The 9,998-nt window shown below is 40.6% G+C and overlaps 1 long non-coding RNA gene across 1 annotated transcript; it reads left to right on the top strand.

Moving 5' to 3' along the window:
- Positions 1–2,412: 2,412 nt before the first annotated feature.
- On the top strand, positions 2,413–4,955 carry LOC130070766 (uncharacterized). Its single transcript, XR_008803921.1, has 2 exons — positions 2,413–2,501; positions 3,721–4,955. It is a non-coding gene; the product is annotated as an uncharacterized LOC130070766 (long non-coding RNA).
- Positions 4,956–9,998: the final 5,043 nt, after the last annotated feature.

Raw genomic sequence — 9,998 nt, 5'->3', positions numbered from 1 at the left:
TCTTCCTTCTCAGTGTTGAAAAACGTAGCCTGCGTGTGTTACGTTATTGTGCTAATAATAACTAAAGTACCTCATTATGTTACATATTTCACTCCAGTGTGATTTTCGAATCCAGATTAAGTTAACTCAATACAATATTTCAACTTTCCACATCCACCCCAGCCCGTTTACCTTCAGGAGTCAGAAGTACCGTGACTACTGTACTGTCCTCGCTTAAATCAGTCAGACCGCGGGTCGCGGCCCTCGTGGGAGTGGAAAGGGGATAGAGCGGGATTCTTTATTGCAGTCGATTTTCAGTCTCTTTTTAATGATAGGCCTTACGCATCTGTCAATCATCCCCGCTTGCTATTTGGGGAATGAACCCAGCGCTATGATTGGTCGAACTCTTCTTCTTTTGCTGTTGCTTGATTTAAGGACTGCGCGTGCACAGAGACGTCACCAGGTTTTTGCGTGGTTTAGAGTGATAAATTGCACCTGTGTACTTTGAGGTCAAAATGTGTGGCCGCTACACAAAATGTGTACAGGTTGGCAGGTCTGCCATTGCTCTTCAACTTCACACAGACTGGGAGGGGGCCAAGTATTCTCTGATAAATAAATCGTATATAAATTGTTTTTATATCATGTGCCTCTGATAAATATAGGTAAATTCCATATTCCTCTTTACGTCCATTGTCTCAACAGCTGTAGGTCCTTCTGACTTGAAGATGGTTACCAAGATCTTTCTCTTGTCTTCCAATGATTCTGCTGTTTCTCCTTGTGGAAGATTAGTGGGTTGCCATTTTGTACACCCATAACTATCCACATCTGTTCTGCTTCTTTTTATGGCAGCATCATTACCACTGCTGTCATCACTGGACCTTTTCTTAGGCTGTCGGATTCGATTACTGACATTGTCTCTATTTATGTGCTCAACTCTGAGTTTTAATCTGTCTGAAGAGTGAATAATAACCACACCCCAGCTGCTTACCTTCTCCAGTCTTATCGGCAAAAGTCCCAGGGTACTTGCATACAATTACTCTGGCCACTGCTGTACTGGTTGCTTTACTGGGGTTTTTCTAGTGTGCTCAACGCTAACACTTTTTAAACACTTTTTACTGCCAGTTCCATCAACTGGACTGGACTCTTTCCCACTGGCCCCAGATCATCAGGCAGTCCTTATTGTCGAGCCCTGTTGCAAAAATATATTTGACACAATGCTTGTGGTAATCATACCCCTTACAATGAAGTCAATTCCAATAGGCTTTAATTAAAGTATTAGTTCACCCCAAAATGTCAATTATATGCAAGTAGATAAGTATTGAGAGATTACGGATACTTCAAGTGATGAGATGAATATAGCTGGTTTTCTCTGTTGCAGATAAATGGGAGGATGCACACTGATTATATATTGGTGGACACAAGTTATATTCAGGTAAGTACATAGGGCTTTTGATGATTATGGTTTACAGATATGAAAACCTTTTCAAAAAATTCTAATTTTGAATTTGGGGTTGTCATAAGCTGTAAGCCATAATCATCACAATTATAACAATTAAGGCTTGAAATATCTCACTTTGCATTTAATGAGTCTATATAATATATTAGTTTCACCTTTTAAGTTGAATTACTGAAATAAATTAACTTTTGCACGATACAGTACCAGAGTGAACCCCAGTCCCAGAGAGAACCCCAGTACCAGAGGACGCCCCAGTACCAAAGGACGCCCCAGTCCCAGAGTACGCCCCAGTACCAGAGTACGCCCCAGTACCAGAGGACGCCCCAGTACCAGAGGACGCCCCAGTACCAGAGGACGCCCCAGAGGACGCCCCAGTACCAGAGTACGCCCCAGTACCAGAGTACGCCCCAGTACCAGAGGACGCCCCAGTCCCAGAATGAACCCCAGTCCCAGAGGGCACCCCGGTCCCAGAGTACGCCCCAGTCCCAGAGTACGCCCCAGTACCAGAGGACGCCCCAGTCCCAGAGTGAACCCCAGTACCAGAGGACGCCCCAGTCCCAGAATGAACCCCAGTCCCAGAGGGCACCCCGGTCCCAGAGTACGCCCCAGTCCCAGAGTGAACCCCAGTCCCAGAGGACGACCCAGTCCCAGAGGAAGCCCCAGTCCCAGAGTGAACCCCAGTCTCAGAGTACGCCCCAGCCCCAGAGTGAACCCCAGTCCCAGAGGACGACCCAGTCCCAGAGTACGCCCCAGTCCCAGAGGACGCCCCAGTACCAGAGGACGCCCCAGTCCCAGAGGACGCTCCAGTCCCAGAATGAACCCCAGTCCCAGAGGGCACCCCGGTCCCAGAGTACGCCCCAGTCCCAGAGGACGCCCCAGTCCCAGAGTGAACCCCAGTCCCAGAGGACGACCCAGTCCCAGAGGACGACCCAGTCCCAGAATGAACCCCAGTCCCAGAGGGCACCCCGGTCCCAGAGTACGCCCCAGTCCCAGAGTACGCCCCAGTCCCAGAATGAACCCCAGTCCCAGAGGACGCCCCAGTCCCAGAGTGAACCCCAGTCTCAGAGTACGCCCCAGCCCCAGAGGACGCCCCAGTCCCAGAATGAACCGCAGTCCCAGAGGGCACCCTGGTCCCAGAGTACGCCCCAGTCCCAGAGGACGCCCCAGTACCAGAGGACGCCCCAGTCCCAGAGTGAACCCCAGTACCAGAGGACGCCCCAGTCCCAGAATGAACCCCAGTCCCAGAGGGCACCCCGGTCCCAGAGTACGCCCCAGTCCCAGAGTACGCCCCAGTCCCAGAATGAACCCCAGTCCCAGAGGACGCCCCAGTACCAGAGGACGCCCCAGTCCCAGAATGAACCCCAGTCCCAGAGGGCACCCCGGTCCCAGAGTACGCCCCAGTCCCAGAGGACGCCCCAGTCCCAGAGTACGCCCCAGTCCCAGAATGAACCCCAGTCCCAGAGGGCACCCCAGTCCCAGAGGACGACCCAGTCCCAGAGGATGCCCCAGTCCCAGAGTGAACCCCAGTCTCAGTGTACGCATCAGTCGCATCTTATTTTAAAACAATGTCTACCTTAGTGACAACACAGCCTAATATACACTACCAGTCAAAAGTTTGGAAAATGTACTAATTTGATTGTTTTTGAAAGAAGTCTCTTCTGAACACCAACACTGCCTTTTTTATTAAAAATACATAAAAAAGCTGTAATATTGTGAAATATTATTTTACATTTTAATAACTGTTTTCTATTTTAATATATTTTAAAATGTAATTTATTTCAGTGATCAAAGCTGAATTTATCATCATTACTCCAGTCTTCAATTTCACATGATCCTTCACAAATCATTCTGATATGATGATTTGATGCTCAACAAACATTTATGATTATTATCAATGTTGAAAGCAGTTGTGTAAAACATTCTTTTTTTATGATTCTTTGATGAATAGAAAGTTCAAAAGAGCAGTATTTATCTGAAATATAAAGCTTTTGTAACATTCAGAACGTTCAAAAGTTTTGGGTCGGTAAGAATTTTTTTGGGGGAGAGCATTGAGCAAGGATGCATTAAATTGATCAAGTGACAGAATAGACATTCATAATTTTGCAAAAGCTTTATATTTCAGATAAATGCTGTTCTTTTGAACTTTCTATTCATTAAATAATCCTGAAAAAGAAATTGTTCACAACTTTTTTCAACATTGATAATGATAATATATGTTTCTTGAGCAGTAAATCGGAATTTAAAATGAATAACAGGATTTCCTAATGTTGTTTGCCTCTTGACAGCTGCATCGAGCATGTTGGGGCACTTAAAAGAGGAAACATCCCGGCAAAAGAGGAGCCGGTGAGAATTGAGTGTTCTCCAGCTGGAGCTAACTAACTAGCGGTAAATCTCTTTCTTAGAGAATGCAATACTACTAATAATAGTAATAATATTATCAACAATAATATAATTACAGTAATGTGATGATTTATTTTGCATAGAATAAAGCTTGATCGAGCTTAGGAGTCAGGGCTGTTTTTATTATTGGAACACTATTAGGTATTATAGTCTTATTGACACGGTGTGGGTTTGTCTTGTCATGTTTAGTGGTTCCCTGTCTGTCTATAAGTCATCCCAGGTGTTTCCCGTTAACCACGCCCCCTTTTTATTTTATCAAGCTCGTTTACCCCTGTATTTAAGCCCTGTGTTTCAGCCCTGTCTTTGTGAGTTCTAGCCCTGTCTTTGTGAGTTATTGTCACTGTTACGTTGATGTAGGTTGTTCTGTTCCCGAGTCTTATTTCCTTGCCTGAGTCTTTGTATGGTTTCTGTTCCCGAGTCTTTGTATAGTTTCTGTTCCCGAGTCTTTGTATAGTTTCTGTTCCCGAGTCTTGTTCCCTTGCCTGAGTCTTTGCATGGTTTCTGTTCCTGAGTCTTTGTATAGTTTCTGTTCCCGAGTCTTGTTCCCTTGCCTGAGTCTTTGTATAGTTTGAGTGTATTTAAATAAACGTGCTGCATTTGGATCCTGCTTCAACCTCACCTTGTAACACTTATCACTTGCCTGTATTTTTTTCCATAATCATGGACTTACAAAAGGAGATGTTAAGAAGAATATCACGGCAGTTACTTTTTCATACTGTAAATTAAAAGGTGAAAGAGAACGTCAGCTCTCATTTGTCAGCTCAATTGTCATGTAAAAAAAAATATTGTAATTTTATAATTTTATAATTTAATAATGGTTTGCAGATTAATATTTTATCATTGTTTGTGTCCTGAAGTAAATGTCCCTTTTTCTGTTTCAGTTCTAGTGGGCCTATTAAACAATGCTTAGAGAGCATTTGTGTGTGATTTGAGTTGGACCGAAATCTGACAACTTAAAGAGAATGACCTGTTTAGTTGGCTCAAAGTTCATTAAAACAACTATTTCAAAAGCTGAACTGATTTTCTTTTTTTATATTATAGTAAGAATATGTATAACTCAATGTTTTAACTAATTGAAAAAGCTGAATAATCGTTCCAAACTTACTGATTAGTCGGTAAACTAATCTGCGATTAGTTGATTAATCGTTTTAATAATCGCTAGATTAATCGATTATCAAAATAATCGTTTGTTGCAGCCCTACTCTGGGGTGCGTTTCCCAAACCCAACTATGGTCGCAAGTTCTGTCGTTACCAATAGAGTTCAATGGAACTTGCGACCATAGTTGGCTAACGATGCTTTTAGGAAACGCACCCCTGATTGGTTGTAGCCAATCCTATTGCGTGCAGAGGGAATTTGAAAGACAACCATTTATTCCGCCCCTCAGATTAAGGCATGCCAATGGTGAGTTCCCAGACCTAACATCTTGATGTGGGTCTGGCTTCTTGCCAGGCTACGCTTTCTCTTGTTCTACAGTCAAATCCCATGACGACTCCACCCGACACTACAACATGGTTGAAAGATTACAACACTACAACATGGTTGGAAAAGATTAAAAAGGAACACATCAGAAAAGCTGAAGCATATACAAGGCTTGGGGTCGATCGGAATACTATTGTGTTTCAGGCTCCGATTGCAGAACTTGCAGCGATTAACCCAGATCTGTTCAATACATTGAGGTCCACTTTTAAAAGAAATGACAGTCTGAAAAGGTTTGCTAAAACTTGCAGGGGGTTTTGTGAGCAGGAGCCTACAGCTTCAGCTATCCTAAAGAAAAAGGATGATGGATCCTTACTGGATATTTACAAGAGGTAGTTGTAAACAAGTTTTACAAGTAGTTTGTTTGTACTGCCATGTGTTTGTGCCATGTATTTGTTTAGTTTAGTTTTGTTCAGCATTAAATATTTCATGATATGCGGGAGTCCACAGCAGTAGCTTTATACAGGTGAAACTCGAAAAATTTGAATAGATAGATAGATAGATAGCACTTTATTGTCCGTGTGCACGGAAATTTGTCTTGCAGTACAAGCTCCAACAATTATAACACACACAAGCTAAAAACAGAGTCATCAATAAAAAATATAAATAGATACTTAAATAATATTATGGGTACTCCGCCCTGCAGGAGTGTTCTTCAATAGCCATAAATATATATATTAAAGTTCAAGTGGGGGGACACTATCACTTCTTTACTCTCATGTGTTGATTCAGCAGAGATATTGACAGAGGAACAAATGAGTGTTTATATTTGTTCTTCCTGCACTCTGGGACCCTATAGCGTCTCCCAGAGGGCAGGAGTTGATACTCCTGATTCAACACATGGGAAGAATCTTGGGAGATTTTGTCAATATATCGTGTTGAATATCGTGCAAAAGTTCATTCACCTGCCACATAGCCAACTAGAGAAAGTTGTGCATGCCTTGATCACAAATCGTCTGGACTATTGTAATTCTTTATATTATGGTCTTGATCAGTGCTCAGTCCGCCGATTACAATTAGTGCAAAACGCTGCTGCACGTTTATTGACAGGGGAAAAGCGCTTTGACCACATCACCCCTGTATTGGCGTCTCTTCATTGGCTGCCTGTTGCTTTCAGAATTCAGTTTAAAATTTTATTGCTCGTTTTTAAATCTCTAAATGGTTTAGCACCTTCATATTTATCAGACATGCTTATTTTGCACACTCTAGTTAGACCACTAAGATCGACTGGTCAGCTGTCCTTAGACTGTCCAAGGTCTAAACGAAAGACCAGAGGGGACAGAGCTTTTGCAGTGGCAGGTCCTACTCTCTGGAACTCACTTCCTCTCAGAATCAGAGCAGCTTCCTCTGTCGAGTGTTTTAAATCATTGTTAAAGACTCACCTTTTTGCAGAGATGGGGGACTCGAGTCACATGACTTGACTCGAGTCAGACTCGAGTCGCAAATTTAAGGACTTGAGACTTGCTTGACTAAATTAAGAAAATGACTCGACTTGACTTTGACTTGAGATCCAATGACTTGAGACTTGACTTGACTTGAACTGTATGACTCGAGAATGACTTGATATACATTTTTATATAAATCATCGCAACATCCATTGATAAACAAAATGAAAGCAACGGAACCATTGACGTCAGTCATCAGATTCTGCGCGATTGCGTGACGCTGCACAAGCCCAGAAATAGCCTACATCGCGCTGAGCGCGCTAAATACAAAAACATCTCCCTGCATCGTATCTTTTTGGATATAAACACTAGAAAATGACCATATTCATGCAAGAAGATTTGTTGTACGCATAATAACTGGCAAGGGATATCGGACGACCATCACAACCTCGAACAGTCGAACTTCATTCACCACGTCTAAAAGTAAGCTATGGCTTGTTTAACCTGTTTGTTATAGTTAATTTGACTATCTTTAAATCTAGAGAGAATAATATTGGTCAAAACAGCATGCCTCTTTATACACAATTATGTTTTCAAATGTAGCTTAATGTTGTCAATATTCAAATGATAATTAATGATGGTATGTTTTGTATAACATTTGCTTTTTCTTTTTAAATCATGCTTTAAAGCCAAAAATGTTGTTCTTTCCAATGACGAAAAACAATATAGAAAACTGTTAGTTTTGTGGTTTATGTTTCTCTTAATGTTATCAGGGGGTTGGTGGCAAAAAATGGCAGCAGAATTAACCCCCTGGGGTCGGCTATCGCGCCGGCGCGATAGGCAGACTTTTTTTCTTATCAGTGCAAAAGAGACTCAAAATACTCTGTTGATTTTAATCTTACATGTAAGTGTTATACATCAGTCGATCCTGTTTAGTGTATATTATTTTTCTGTATACTCACAATAAAAACAAAGTGTTGTGCTTTTTGTCAAATGAAGAAAAATAAACATGATGCGAGTTTTGCCTTCTCTCTGTCAGTGCAGTCCATTCTGAAACGCGTCCGAAAAATTAACTCTAACTCTGCAAATACTTGTCACACAGGCACGAGAGATTTTTCTTTATGAAGCTTGAATTCTCTTCTTTTCAATGAAGTAATTTATATAAAAAACAAATATTCTCAGTTTATGTAATCTGTATGAAAAGAGAGTGCTGTCAGAATTTTTTTCCCCAGCTCATTACACTTCATTACGCGTTAATCTGACACGCCCACGGAGAACGCGCGCTATTCAAACGCAAATGTAGAGGAAAGCCATGACAATGCCCACATCAGCCGTTCCACCGCGGCGGTAAAATGTGGGGTGTATTTTCTGCCTTTTACCGCTAAGAGGCGCTACAATCATAGACTCTGAAAAGTGTTCGTTTATTCTCTCTAATGCGTAATCTGCTGCTCATTCAGAGCGATTGAAAGCTGGTAGCAGATGAATTCAACAAGTGAAACGTAGTTAAAATAATTCATTACCACAATACTGAAATTAGGCTGAAATACTGAAATGAAATTGAATAAATAATGAAAACATAAAACATTGCAATAAAAACATTTAGGCTACATCAATGAAGCTTTACAAAAGCATAAGACTTTAACTCTAACAGCGTACAAACGGTGGCTCAGTGATCAACGCATCAACACGAGCTTCAGGGAGCTTCAATCGACCCGAGATCGAATCTCAATGTGGCATACATGTTGTTAACCGATGTTGGCCAACAGCGTTTATATTTTACCTTCTTGATGCTTAAATAGCTAACTGTTTATAACTGTTTACTTATTTAAAGTCAAGAGTTTTGTTTAATTATCATTACAACATAAATTTGCTACATTCCAGTAGAACCGCAGCCGCTGCACAAAGGACACAAACTGATGAAGGAAGATTGTCAGCCGATTGCATCAGAAAATGAAAATGAAGAAGCTCGTCTTTAGTCTGCTAAATTATTGTGTAATGTAAAAGAACACTAAAATTACTTAAGTTTGAAACCAAGTTCGAACATTTCAAGGTTTAAATAAAGTGTTTTTTTTTATTTAAAACAGGGTTGCATCGGGTTTAGAGTTTATTTCTTTTGCGATGCAAAATAAGAAACACTAGGCTAATATTATTCTTGCGACATTTTAAATTTGTATTGCCAAATAAATGACATTAAACAATTAAAACAGTAGGCCTACAAAACGAAAATTGTCCAAAGCAACATAATTAAATTAAAACATGCGTTTTTCTTTGCCTCTCTCGCGCTGAATCTCTTTTTAACAAGTTTATTTAGTCTCCCTCGCTCTCCATATGAAAGAGGAACATTAACACCTAGGCCTATTGTCCTGCGCGCACAGCACTGAACTGTCCCCCAACCCCCCACAGGCTATCGGAGTCTGAGGCTGATTTAACACAAAGAGAAGTCGTAATTCACACTTAAATCGCTATTCTAGACAGTGTTGATAATGAAGGAATTAAATGATTTAAGTTACATGTAGCCTAGTGAAATTTCTGTCATAAAAGTTTATTACTAAATATTTCATTATTTCAATAATTGATGAAATAAAACTGGTTTGGGCCAGCTTTTTCCAAGCAAAACTAAATATAATCTGAAAAAACGCATGTTCATTTGTTGTCATGAACAAAATGTTCAACTTAATATTAAATTCTACAGGGATCTTTGGATCCTTTCAACCAGGCATGCAATTTGTGAATTAAGTTTTTATTATTTTTTTTATTATTCAAATAAATATCGAACCACGGTGCTTCGTGGTAATGCTGCTAAATTAAATAACATGTAGGCCTATAGAATAATTATGAACTTAAATGAAACAATATCGCAACATTTCGACAAATACATTATTTGATCTGTTTTTACATTTTAATTCAGGGCGATTTAGCCTGCTACATTTCATTAGAGCGAGATTTTCACCCTTGTCATTTTCTCATTGGGAAGCGCTTACATAGGCTACATGTTTGAGTAGATCCTCTGTACCTCTCGTTTTCATATGGATTACATAATCAGATAACATTTATTAGCCTGAATATTTAGACATTTAAAGGCATTAGACAGAGCCGATTTCTTATAGTGACTGAGCTGAAGTGGCTTTCGGTTCATTTTTGTGACGCGCAGTTCCCGGAGACAGAGACGACAGATAAACTGTTTTTGTCGTTAGCAAAAGTTCGAATAAAACCCGATTTTAGAAAAATGCATAGGGCCACTCGGCGTGGTCTGCCAAAACACTTAATTATAAACTTCAATATTTCATTCAAAATAATCTCA

Source organism: Rhinichthys klamathensis, unplaced genomic scaffold (assembly GCF_029890125.1).
Source record: "Rhinichthys klamathensis goyatoka isolate OS25496 unplaced genomic scaffold, OSU_Roscu_1.1 h1tg000018l_1, whole genome shotgun sequence".
NCBI classification, from domain to species: domain Eukaryota; kingdom Metazoa; phylum Chordata; class Actinopteri; order Cypriniformes; family Leuciscidae; genus Rhinichthys; species Rhinichthys klamathensis.
The sequence above is the reverse complement of the archived record's forward strand: the minus strand, read 5'-3'. Positions and strand labels throughout refer to the sequence as shown.